Source organism: Trichechus manatus, unplaced genomic scaffold (genome assembly GCF_000243295.1).
Source record: "Trichechus manatus latirostris isolate Lorelei unplaced genomic scaffold, TriManLat1.0 scaffold00053, whole genome shotgun sequence".
NCBI classification, from domain to species: domain Eukaryota; kingdom Metazoa; phylum Chordata; class Mammalia; order Sirenia; family Trichechidae; genus Trichechus; species Trichechus manatus.
Window position 1 is genome coordinate 9,936,333 of NW_004443989.1, and position 12,844 is coordinate 9,949,176.

Consider the following 12,844-nt stretch of genomic DNA (forward strand, 5'->3'; position numbering starts at 1 on the left):
TTCAGGATACAAGATAAACATACAAAAATCAGTTGGATTCTTTTACACCAACAAAGAGAACCTTGAAGAAGAAATCACCAAATCAATACCATTTATAATAGCCCCGAAGAAGATAAGATACTTAGGAATAAATCAAATCAGAGACTTATGTCTACCTATACAATGAAGACCTATAAAAAGAAGACTAGAAGACACTACTGCAAGAAACCAAGAGATCTGCATGAGTGGAAAAACATACCTTGCCATGGATAGGTAGACTCAACATAGTGAAAATGTCAACTCTACCCAAAGCAATCTACGGATACAATGCAGTTGCGATCCAAATTGCACCGGCATTTTTTAATGAGATGGAGAAAGGGAAGAGGCCCCGAATAAGTAAAGCATTACTCAAGAAGAAGAACAAAGTGGGAGGCCTCACACTACCTGATTTTAGAACCTATTATACTGCCATGGTAGTCAAAACCGCCTGGTACTGGTACAACAACAGATAAGACCAATGGAACAGAATTGAGAAGCCAGACATAAATTCATCCACCTATAAACAGCTGATATTTGACAAAGGCCCAAAGTCCGTTCATTGGGGAAAAGACAGTCTCTTTAACAAATGGTGCTGGCATAACTGGATGTCCATACCTCACACCATGCACAAAAACTAACTCAGAATGGATCAAAGACTTAAATATAAAATCAAAAACGATAAAGATCATGGAAGAAAAAAAAGGAACAACGCTAGGAGCCCTAATACATGGCATAAACACAATACGAACCATGAGTAACAAAGCACAAGCACCAGAAGAGAGACTAGATAAATGGGAACTCCTAAAAATCAAACACTTATACTCATCAAAAGACTTCACGAAAAGAGTAAAAAGACAACCTACAGACTGGGAAAAAAATTTTGGTTACGACAAATCCGATCAGCTTCTAATCTCTAAAGTCTACAAGATACTGCAAAACCTCAACAACAAAAAGGCAAATAACCCAATTAAACAATGGGCAAAGGATATGAACAGGCCCTTTGCCAAAGAAGATATTCAGGCGACTAACAAACACATGAAGAAATGCTCACGATCATTAGCCATTAGAGAAGTGCAGATCAAAACTACAGTGAGATATCATCTCACCCCAACAAGGCTAGCCTTAATCCAAAAACCACAAAATAATAGATGCTAGAGAGGTTGTGGAGAGACTGGAACACTTACACACTGTTGGTGGGAATGTAAAATGGTACAACCACTTTGGAAATCGATTTGGAGCTTCCTTAAAAAGCTAGAAATAGAAGTACCATACGATCCAGCTCTCCCATTCCCTGGAATATATCCTAGAGAAATAAGAGCCGTCACACAAATAGACACAAATAGATATATGCACACCCATGTTCACTGCAGCACTGTTCATAACAGCAAAAAGATGGAAACAACCTAGGTGTCCATCAATGGACGAATGGATAAACAAATTTACGTATATCCACACAATGGAATCATACGCAATGATAAAGAAAAAGGATGAAGCCGTAAAACATCTTATAACATGGAGGAAGCTGGAGGTCATTATGCTGAGTGAATTTAGTCAGTCACAGAAGGACAAATATTGTATAAGACCACTATTAGAAGAACTCAAGAAAACGTTTAAACACAGAAGAAAACATTCGTTGATGGTTACGAGGGTGGGGAAGGAGGGTGAGGGTTATTTACTAACTAGATAGTAGATAAGAATTATCTTAGTTGAAGGGAAGGACAGCACTCAGTACAGGGGAAGTCAGCACAAACGAACTAAACCAAAGCTAAGAAGTTTCCTGAACACAATCAAACACTTGAGGGACAGAGTAGCAGGGGTAGGGGTCTGGGGACCATGCTTTCAGGGGACATCTAGAACAATTGGCATAACAAAGCTTATTAAGAAAATGTTCTGCGTCCTACTTTGGTGAGTGGTGTCTGTGGTCTTAAAAGCTTGCAAGCGGCCATCTAAGATGCATCAATTGTTCCCAACCACCTGGAGTAAAGGAGAATGAAGAATACCAAAGACACAAGGAAAGTATTAGCCCAAGAGACAGAAAGGGCCACATAAACTAGAGACTTCATCAGCCTGAGACCAGAAGAACTAGATGGTGCCCAGCTATTACCAATGACCGCCCTGACAGGGAACGCAACAGAGTCCCTGATGGAGCAGGAGAAATGTGGCGTGCAGAACTCAAATTCCAGTAAGAAGACCAGACTTAATGGTCTGACTGAGACTGGAGGAACCCTGGAAAGCATGGCCCCTCGATTCTCTATCAGCCCAAAACTAAAACAATTTCCTAGCGCAACTCTTCAGACAAGGATTGGACTGGACCGCGGGACATAAAGTGTGTCTCTTAGCTCAAGTAGATGCGAGAGACTAAACGGGCAGCTTCTGTCTGGAGGTGAGATGGAAAGGCAGAGAGGGTTATGAGCTGGTTGAATGGACATGGGGAATCTGGGGTGGAAAGGAGGAGTGTTCTGTCACAGTGTGGGGAGATCAGTTAGAGTCACATAACAACGTATGCATATATTTTTGTATGGAAAAAATAATTTTTTTTTTCAGTTTATTTGTTTGAATCAGGATACAAAGATGGTGCATACAGTGCAATTGGATAATGTATCTCTTAGGTCTCTTTTAATATTTATAGGTTCCCCTTTTTCCCACATGGTAAATGTAATTAATGTCACTGAGTTGTATATGTAAAAATGTTAAAATGCCAAATGATTTGTTACATACATATGCTTACCACAATAAAAAAATTCAAGGAATGAGAGAGAGATCCCTTTTCATCACATTTTTGAGATGCTTGTGGAGGCTAGGAATGACTTGGGTTCAGTCCTCAGTTTAACCCTAAGCTTCACCTCTAATTGACCTTATGATCTTGGCAAATTCCTTAAATCCTCAGAGTCTCAGCTGAAAAATCGGACCAAGAATACCTACCTATGAAGGTTGAACCTGGAAGTGTCTGGCACCGTCTGACATCAACAGCTTCTTCTTTGAGATATAACTTCCCTTTGTCCCAGCTGAGTTTCTAGTAAGGTCCCTGGGTGGCACAAACTGTTTGCACTTGGCTACTAACTAAAAGGTTGGTGGTTCAAACCCTGCCCAGCAGCACCTTGGACGAAAGTTCTGGCAATCTGCTTCTGCAAAGATTACAGCCAAGAAAACCCTATGGGTCAGTTCTACTCTGTAATACATGGGGCCACCATGAGTTGGAATTGACTCGACAGCAGTGGGTTTGGTTTTTGTCTTTTTTGCCTTGGTGGCACAGTGGTTAAAGTGCTTGGCCTTGAACCAAAAGGTGGGTGGTTCAAACCCACCAGCTGCTCCATAGGAGAAAGATGTGGTAGTCTGCTTCCTTAAGATTTACAGCCTTGGAAACCCCATGGGGCAGTTCTACTCTGTCCTAGAGCGTTGCTATGAGTCAGAATTGACTCGTTGGCACTGGGTTTCATTGGGTTTTTGGTTTAGTATTTAAAATGAATAGGACTGGGAACCATCAAAAAGTTCAGGCCAGGTCATGCTTCACTTGGGACGTTATGTCTGAGGTGGACTTTCCCTCTGCCATTTTCATATGCCATATGCCTGATTCTGATGACCATCCACTCAAAACCCACAGCACTTTCTGAAATAGACAGAGAATTTGGTGATTGGAGATGAGGTGAGAGCAGCAAAGGGAGGAGGTAGCCCACGCCTCTGTTCTGCGCTTGGACGAAGGGCATGCTGCATCTACAAAACCCTGAGCTTGGGTGATTATGGTGTGACTTCTGCTGGTGGCACAGTGGTTAAAGCAATTGACGGGTCAGTGGTTCAAAACCACTAGTGACTCCGCAGGAGAAAGATGTGGCAATCTGCTTCCGTACAGATTTACAGCCTTGGAAACTCTGTGGGGTTGATACTAGTCAGAATCGACTGGACGGCAGTGGGTTTTCTGCTAAATTAAGGGAGTATGCTCTGTACGAATTGCTCACTACAGCTCCAACCAATCAATGCCAAGTTCTGTGCCAATCTGATAAGACATCTAAGGGTCCAAGAGCAATACTAGAAGCGGGGCTGTCAGGCCCCCAATGGAGCTGGCTTAACTAGGAGCAGGGCAGGGACACTCAGAATTCGCCGGCAGGAGGAGGCCCACTGCATAGGTAAACTTTCAGCAACACAGAGCCCATTCACAGGCTGGCAGGGGAGGATGCCCAGCGTGCACATTGTCCTCTGTGCACTCAATTCACTCTGACAGGGCCTCATCCCTCTGAAACTGGCCTTGCTTTCCTGTCTCAGCATTGAAGGGGTGGGGTGCAGAGCCAGCGGCTGCCCAGACTCTGGAGCTGAGGCCAGGGGATTCCCAGGGGGCTGCCTTTGTCCTGACCCCACCCTCCTTGACCTGCTTACAAATATAGTGCAACTCACCCTTCAGGGTAGAGGGATCCAAACCTTGAGCCCAATTTTCATTTTTTAATCTCTGTAGAGAGCGGTAAACTAAATGGCTGAGGAGAGAGAGTGAGTAGGAAGAGATACACTATATGAAGTGGCGAACAGCCCATGAACGCCAATTGTAGGTAAGGGGATAGAAAGTGATGCTAACTGAAGGTTAGAGTTTCGAGTCCACCCGGAGGTGCCTCAGAAGAAAGGCCTGGAGATCTACCTCCAAAAAATCAGTCATAGAAAAGCCCATGGAGCAGAGTTCTACTCTGACACATACGGGGTCACCATGAGTTGGAGTCAACTTGATGACTACTTTTCTTTTAAATCTCTATCTATCTAGGTGGCACTGGCACCCACATTTTCACTAGTCCCCATCCTCCATTTGATCCTTTCACGACACATGTCACAATTCACAGCACTGAGTTGGGGCTGTGCAGGGCTTGCTGGGAGTTTGGCCCACTTTCTAGAGTACAGACCCTGGGAGCTCCGGGCGGCATCTGCTCTGCTTATGCCTCTCTCTTTGTGCCTGGCTGAGTGCCTGGCACAATCCCTGCTCAATGATGACTTCTCAGTGAGTCAGGAGAGAGTGGGGAGGGCGGAGTCTGTCGGTCCGTTGCTGCGAGTTGTCCAAGCCCCTCCAGCTTCCGAGACAGAGATGAGATGCAGGATGAAGGTCAAGTGGGAGGGCTGATGCCAACATTGGGACTGACCAGGATTGCCCACCTGTGACGGACCGAATGATCACTGCTTGACTGAGAGACACCACAGAAGTGGAAGCTGGAATAGGACCGGGGCAGCCACCACTTACTGTCTCTTCCCAGGCACAAGCTCTGGGTGGTTTCTGCTGCCAGAAATGGAGTTGTTTGGAGAGGGCCGGCAAGACCACCACCCACTGAAGCAAGGAGTGGAACCTGGACCCCCAGCAGCCTGTTTCTAATCTCCAAGTAGCGTTCTATCTCCTAGAGCCTTGCTCTAACCAGCAGTCAGCCTCGATTTGATGGGGGTCTCCACATGCTAGAAGCCCTGGTGGCGCAGCGGTTAAAATGCTCAACTTTGAACCCACCAGCCACTTGGTGGGAGAAAGATGTGGCAGTCTGCTTCCATAACGATTTACAGCCTTGGAAACCCTATGGGGCAGCTCTATTCTGTCCTATAGGGTTGCTATGAGTTGGAGTAGACTTGATAGCAATGGGTTTTTTAAGTTCTATGATGCTAAGCACAGCCGGGGACCACTTGGCTATCACAGCTCTTCAGTCTTTCAAGAACTTATTGCCAGCTTTGCTCTTACAGATTTGAAGTGCCTCTCCAGTAGGGATTAGGGGCTGACGTAAGGATAAAAAAATCACCAACAGATTGAGTTGCACTACGATTTTACATTGTAATAAGAAACAAATAGTATATGTGCTTTAAAAATTTTATTAGGTGGTTGGTTTACATCGTCTAAGTTTGTTTCGCTGTGTTTTCAGAGCTAGAAGAGGATTGGAAGGGGTAGGAGAGAGCCAGAGAAGGTGTGTTGTGGGTCAGAGCCCTTTCTGACCTGTAGCCTTTCCACTAAATAATACAAAGTGGATCAGGTTATCCTTACTGTGTATTGGAGAACGGTATACTTTCTTTTCTCACTTTCTCTCTTTCGCTCCTTCTTTCTTTTTCTCTCTCTTCCTTTTTCTCCTTTTTCCTTTTCCCTTCTCTCTCTCTCTGTCTCTCTCTCTCTGTCTTTCTCCTTCTCTCTGTGTCTGTCCATCGTAACATACAATGGCTTCACCTGGCAATGGGTGTAAAAGGTATACACAGAAATTCAACGTGAACAGAAAAGTGGGAAGAGGGTGAGGACATGAGCAGGAGAGGGAGCGGCTCTAGGTGTTGAGGAATTTACCAAGATTTCAGTCCTAGCAGCTCACTGCAAACCCAGATGGCACCACACAGTCCTCAACTTCCAATCTTACCCAGGTTCCCCTGGGTACATGAGGACACCCTCCTGTGGCTATAGAAGTCTTGTGGGATTGGGTGGAAAGGAAGAAGTCCACTCCATTCTCTACGTGGGGCGCCTCGTCAGCATCAGGGTGTTCACCCCATTGCCACATGAAGCTCTAAGGCCGAGATTTCTAGGGACGTGAAAAATGGGCTCCTGCTTTCTGCCTGAGGATACCACGTATTTTTGAGTAGGGGCATGTTTTAGGAGGATGTGGTTTTTGTCCCTAAAACTAAAACATTGGCATTTAACCCGAACAACGTTGGACTGATTTTTTTTTCTTCTTTTTCTCTCTCGCTCACTTTTTTTACCCCCTCTCTCTCTCTCTCTGGAAGCAAGAAGTTATTGATTGGGTAAACACAGATGTGTTTAGTGTTTTAAGTCAGTTCACAGAGTAAGTGGTGTCAGCTAAATTTCTCTGAGCAGTAACCAGCCCAGAGGTGGTTCATTTCAGCTGTAAATGGGAGGAGGCTGATGAGAGAGATTTTTAACATTCGAATCATGGTGTTCAGTGGAGCGGGACCCTTACTCAGTGTTTCCACATGATCATTTAACACAAATGAGAGCACAGAGAATTGACTTCTGAGTTCTATGGTGACAATCCAGAGACCATCTCCATCATCAACCCCAAACTACTGGTAGATTCCCAGTTATATGTTATTAACCAAGCTTCTTTGCAGTACTTCCCTTCTCAATCCTTTATATGCAAGAGTATAAATATGTATAACATAATGATGTGTTAGATTGTATTTCCACTGTGGTTGCACCAGTATATCCCAGCCCTCATGCTCATCTTCTAAAGAGACCTTGATCTCCTTCCTCTTGCATGTGGGTGGGCCCATGACTATGGTGAAAATGATGCTATGTGACAGTTAGGGCTAAGTCATGAAGGTGATGCAGCTTCCACCTGGACCTATTGGGATGTTCATCTTTGGAACCCAGCTGCCATGTTGTGAGGAAGCCAAATAGCTACAAAGCATGCCCACATGTAAGTGTTCTGACCCCAGCCCCATCTGAGGTTCAGGTTAACGTCCATCACCATGCAGGTGATGCCTCCAGCCTCTGAGGAGTCCCAGGTGATGCTGAGTGGAGCAGAGGCCAACTGTCCCTGCTGAGTCCTGCCCAGATTGCAGAGTTGTGAGCAAAATAAATGTTGTCATTGTTTTAAACCACTAAATACTGATTACTTCGTATGGTTCAACCTAATATAAGTTAGGGCTGGACTCAGCTGCCTACCATGGAAACTTGACTCAATGGCTTAACCAGATTAGATTTGATTTTCTCATGTGATGAGAATTCCAAAGATGGACAGTCCAGGGCTAGTAGTGGCTGAAAGAACTCATTAAGGACCTGGTCTCCTTCTGGCTTACTGCCCTCCTATCCTTAGCACCTGCATCTAGTCTGCAGGTGAGGCATGGAGAAGGTGAAAAGAGGAAGAGGAAGAGATGTGTACCAAGATTTCATCAGGAAAACAACAACTCTCCCAGAAATCCAACCCTGTGAACAGTGTCTGTTCACATCTCGTTGGACAGAATGGGATCAGTTGGCCACCTGTAGCTGCAAGGGATTCAGGGTATTTTTACTATGATAAATGTTTTATTTTGGAATAATTTTAGATTTACAGAAAAGTTGCAAAAGTAGTACATAGAGTCCCTGTACACCCCTACCCAACTTCCCCTAATGTTAATATCTTAAATAATGATAACACCTTTTTCAAAAGTCATGTGTCAATATTGGTACATTACTGTTAATTAAACTACAGACTTTATGTGGATTTCACCAGTTTCTCCACTGATGCCCTTTTTCTGCTCCAGGATCCCACCTAGGATCTCACATTACATTTAGTCTTCATGTCTCCTTAGTCTCCTCTGGGCTGTGATAGTTTCTCAGATTTCCTTCCTTTTGATGATCTTGGCAGCTTTGAAGAGTACTGTTCAGGTATTTTGTAGAATGTCTCTCTATTTGGGTTTGTCTGATGTTTTTATCATGATTAGACTTGGGTTATGGGTTTTTGGGAAGAACATTGCAGAGGGGGAGAGCCCTTCCCATGATATCACATCAAAAGTACATCACATCCACATGACTTATCACTGGTGATGTCAATCTTGTTCACATAGTGTTTGCCAGACTTCTCCACTGCAAGGTTCCTACTATTCTCTTTCCATACTCTAGTCTTTGGAAGTGAGTCACTAAGTCCAGCCTACACTCAAGCGAGGGATTAAGCTCCACCTCCTGGAGGGGGGAGCAACTACATTGATTATTTAGCGCCTTCCTGTAGGAAGAATGATGGCTATATTATTACCCTGAACAACACCAGGGGCCTATTAGTAAGGAAGTAGGGAGACATGGATATTATAACCCTCAGTTGTAAATGGGGACACTAATACTTGCCTTACTTCTGCTAAGGGAATTTTTACATTTTATGTTAGGACTTCCAGAAGTTTGGAATAATACTTGGCATTCTTATCCGAGGTTGGCAACCTTTAACAGACAAGCTTATCCATTCAAGACTTAGGTGCTGGACTCTGGGATAGATTCTGGTGATTCAGTGGTGGATAAGGTGGTGGCATAGACAGATAGTTGTCATACAGTATTCACTTTCCCCTTTTCTTTAGCAATGGAATCCCAGTGTTTTTGCTGGGCACATGGCTGCCCAGCTAAGAATTACATTTCCCAGGTTCCCATGCAGCAGTGTGGTCATGTGACTAAGTTCTGGCCAATGAGTTATGAATAGAAGTGATGTGTCCAATGTTTGAATTAAGCCATGGAGTAAGTCTATGGAATGGATAACTGGGAAGAAGAAATTGGGTTCAGATTCTTATTTTTTACTCAATTAGAAGCTTTTGGTATGGTGGTCCCTTGGGTCAAAGCTGATGGATCAGGTTTGCCTGAAAGTGCCTTATAACAGTGCTCTTCTAGATATCCATAAATCTATATCTGTGAATGACCCAGATTATGGTGAATTCCAACCACAGAGAAGAACTTTGCCCTAGGTCCACTTCTTAGTGTCTGTGTAAACTGGAGCAAGCCACATCACTTCTTTGAGCCACTGTGACCTTATTTGTACGTGTCAATTTCCATTTTTTGGAAAATCCAATGCATTCTATGTGTAAGATACTTAGCATGGTGGCTGGAGAGTAGTAAGTGCCTCGATAAATTCTTGTTTCCATTTTTGTTATCATGATTATTATCATAATGTTGGTAGGATGACAAAAAATTTTATAATCAGGTCTGAGTTCAGAGTCTTCCTCTATTTACCTTTTTTCCCATTGGTTAAACAAAACCCTAAATTGCCATCCTAGCAAGACCAGCCTTAAATATATGAAGCAATTTCCAAATTTGGGACACATGAACTCATTCAGGGCACAGGAATTAGTCTGCATTCCAGATCAATTAGGGAAATAGTTTGCAGTAACTACTACATTTTGAAACACATCAAATAAGAAGGAGAAACCACTGCTGTATGTCACTGTCAGAAAGGAAAAGTAAGCCATTTATGTCTGATTTCAAGAATGGCTCACTCCCAGGGTCCCGGATGGAGATGCAAGAAATTGCAGGTCCATGTCAAAACCACCGTGAACTTTTCACTGGCTCAAAGACCTCCCACCCAATCCTCGGGGATCCGGTAAGTCAGTGGAGATTAAAGGCATACTAAATCCTGGTAACCAGAGATATGCAAGTTCTATTAGGTTACCATTTCCATTTTTCTGTCATGCAAAGGCAGAGTTTCCCTAGAGAAGACAGGGTATTTGCTCTCAGCCAAAAGACCACAAAGAAGCAGAACTCGTTAAACCGAGATTACAAAAAAAAAAAAAAAAAAAAATGTTTAACTGCATAGCTGAGCCGATTCTGTGCATTACCGCCAGCCCCACACTATGAACTAAAAGCACATGGCACTTAAGTCAATGAAAAATGAATAATGTACTTAGTTAAATATTTCCTCCCACTATGAAAGTCCTTGGTCACCCTAACTTCTTTTCCCTCTTGACATTTTCACTTCTTTTTCCGACCAGATATCCATAATAAAAACTGGCACTCTGAGGACAAGTGTGTTCTATTCAAGACTTTCTCCAACTTTCTATGAAAAGCCTTTGAAACTGAACACCTCCTTTTTATCCCATATTACTTCCTCCCCTGGAACTGTTCAATCTCTACTCGGCAATCCCATTAGACTTTTAACTTCCATTTTTTAAAAGCTGATAAAAATGTATGGATGTTTGAACCCCATCCGGAGAAGTCAACTTCCAAGCTATGCCAAAAAAGGGTGAGGGAGTGGCAATGGAAGACTGGCAAATGCAACAATGTGATGTTGGTGAAGCAATGTTGTTATATAGGGGCTTTGTCACGTGATTGATTGCTCACCAATTACCATCCCAGGTAGGTTGGTGGTCCATTTTTGGCACTTGCTCGGCCATTGAAGCTGATCTCGGGGTCAGGGGATTACTGTATAGATTTTTATATAGCTTAAAGTACACTTATTCATCTTGCTGGTAAGTGTTTGAACTTTATGGGAAGAAGGGAGTGACTTCACAGGAAATAGTAGGACTTATCACATACAAGTAAAATAATGCATTTTATCATGTTGAGAGATTAATTTTTTCATGTATTTTTCCTTTTTTTTAGAGAGAGGGAGGTTGCAGCTTTGCCATGGAGTAGGTGGGGGCAGAAAGAAGGCTTGGTGCCAGCAAGGATGGCCTTCTCCAGAAAGGGAGATTGAAGGTAGCAGTTTCATTTGGAAGGGAAGGTGTAGGTAGAAGACCTCTGGCTGCCCTGGGAGAGAAGAAACTTCTTCTCCTTTTGTTGGGGAGCAGTGGTGGGCAATAATAGGGAGAAAAGCGTTTGCTTATTTGTCCTCAGAACCCACTGCTTTTCTTTGAAAACCTTCCCAGGGGGTCTTGCACTCTGGCTTTTGCGTGGATATGACCAGTGGGGAGACTGCAGAGTGAAGGAGCCTGGAGGGCAGCTCTCTCCCTCTCTCCTGCTTCAGCGCTGACTCTCCTCCATGTTCCAGCTCCCTTGGGATAACCCCTTCCTCTGTGGTCTGGCTTCTGTTGGGCATCCCCACATGATCCTAGCTACTGCTGGATGGCCCTGGCCGCTTGGTGCTGTTGCTAACTTCTAGGCTGCCTCGCGGTCCCTTCCATGGCTTCTCAGCTCTTCCACCACTGTGTAACCAAGCCCTTCTATTTGATTCATTCTGTTTGAAATACCTAGAGGGTGTTCGTTTTCCAGTGGAAGGTGGGGGCCGTAACTCTGGGTCTGCAAGATGACCGTGTGGTGAGTTCCTGGGGCAGCAGATCAGCATAGGAGTGGGCGATTTCTGCAGAACTGCTGTAATAGGTTCTGGGGTATGGACCCTGATTTTGGCATGTTTTCTGTGCCCAAGCTGCAGAGGTAGATTTGCCATTGTAATAAGTGTTCCCCTTTCCTCTAGTCTGTGTTTCCAGGTGGAGAGGTTGCAATGTCACTTATTCTCAGCATTGTCTCCCGGGGTCTCATCCACCCAGCATTCTGGGCTGCCTCAGGCACTGTGAGAAGCAGCCGTGGCCCGGGGCACTGGCCCATCCCAGCCTCCAGCTCTCCGAGCCCACGCCTAGGAGGCAACAGGAAATTCAAAGAGCTTCAGCTCACAGGGCTCTGAGAATTTTGGCTGCAGCTCCTCCACTAAGGGGAACGCCTGGGAGCGGACAGGTCCCTCCAAAAACTCAGTGCTGTAGCCTCTCGGTGTAGTGGAGAAGCTGGGAAATCTGTGCAGCTTCTGGGATTTTCCACGACTCACCAAGGCCAGCTTCTACTCAGCTCCATGGTTCACTGGACCAGGACCTGACATCTGACACAAGCCTAGTCAGTACTATCCGTTCCCTGGGAATTTGGAAGAGAGAGAGGAAGCAACTCCATTTTGCTGAACCTGCATAAAGCATGTCTGAAAGTGGTAGAAAGACTGAGTCTTCTGCCATGTGGACCATGAGGTCTGCACAGAGAGAGAAGGAAGTAGGCCTGTGGAAGAGTCAAGGACAAGTGGCACAGAAAGACTACAGCCTAGGTGTCCCATCTCCTCCCAGCTCTTGATTCAAATTCTCTTGGAGGTCTAGCTGCCTTCCTGTCTGCGATGTGAAACTCCATGCATCTTTCTGGCAACTTCCACTAGCTCTCCCACCACCATGTAACTAGTCCCCTCTATTCCTTTCTCTCTGTTTGAAATACCTAGAGGGGGTTTGTTTTTCAATTTGTTTTCCCAATTGAACCACATCAATTTGGTTTCCCCAACTTGTATCCCGAAGAATCTTAAGGATTACACAGCCCCTGCCTGGAAGAAGCTTATCAGAGTCTTGAGGGGAGAGTGACAGTAAACAGATCAGCACAGCACAGAGTGATGTGGAAGCACAGAGAAGAGACGGCTCACTCTGGGCTCAGGGAAGTGTGCTTGGAGTGGGTGATTCGTGTCTGAAGAACAAC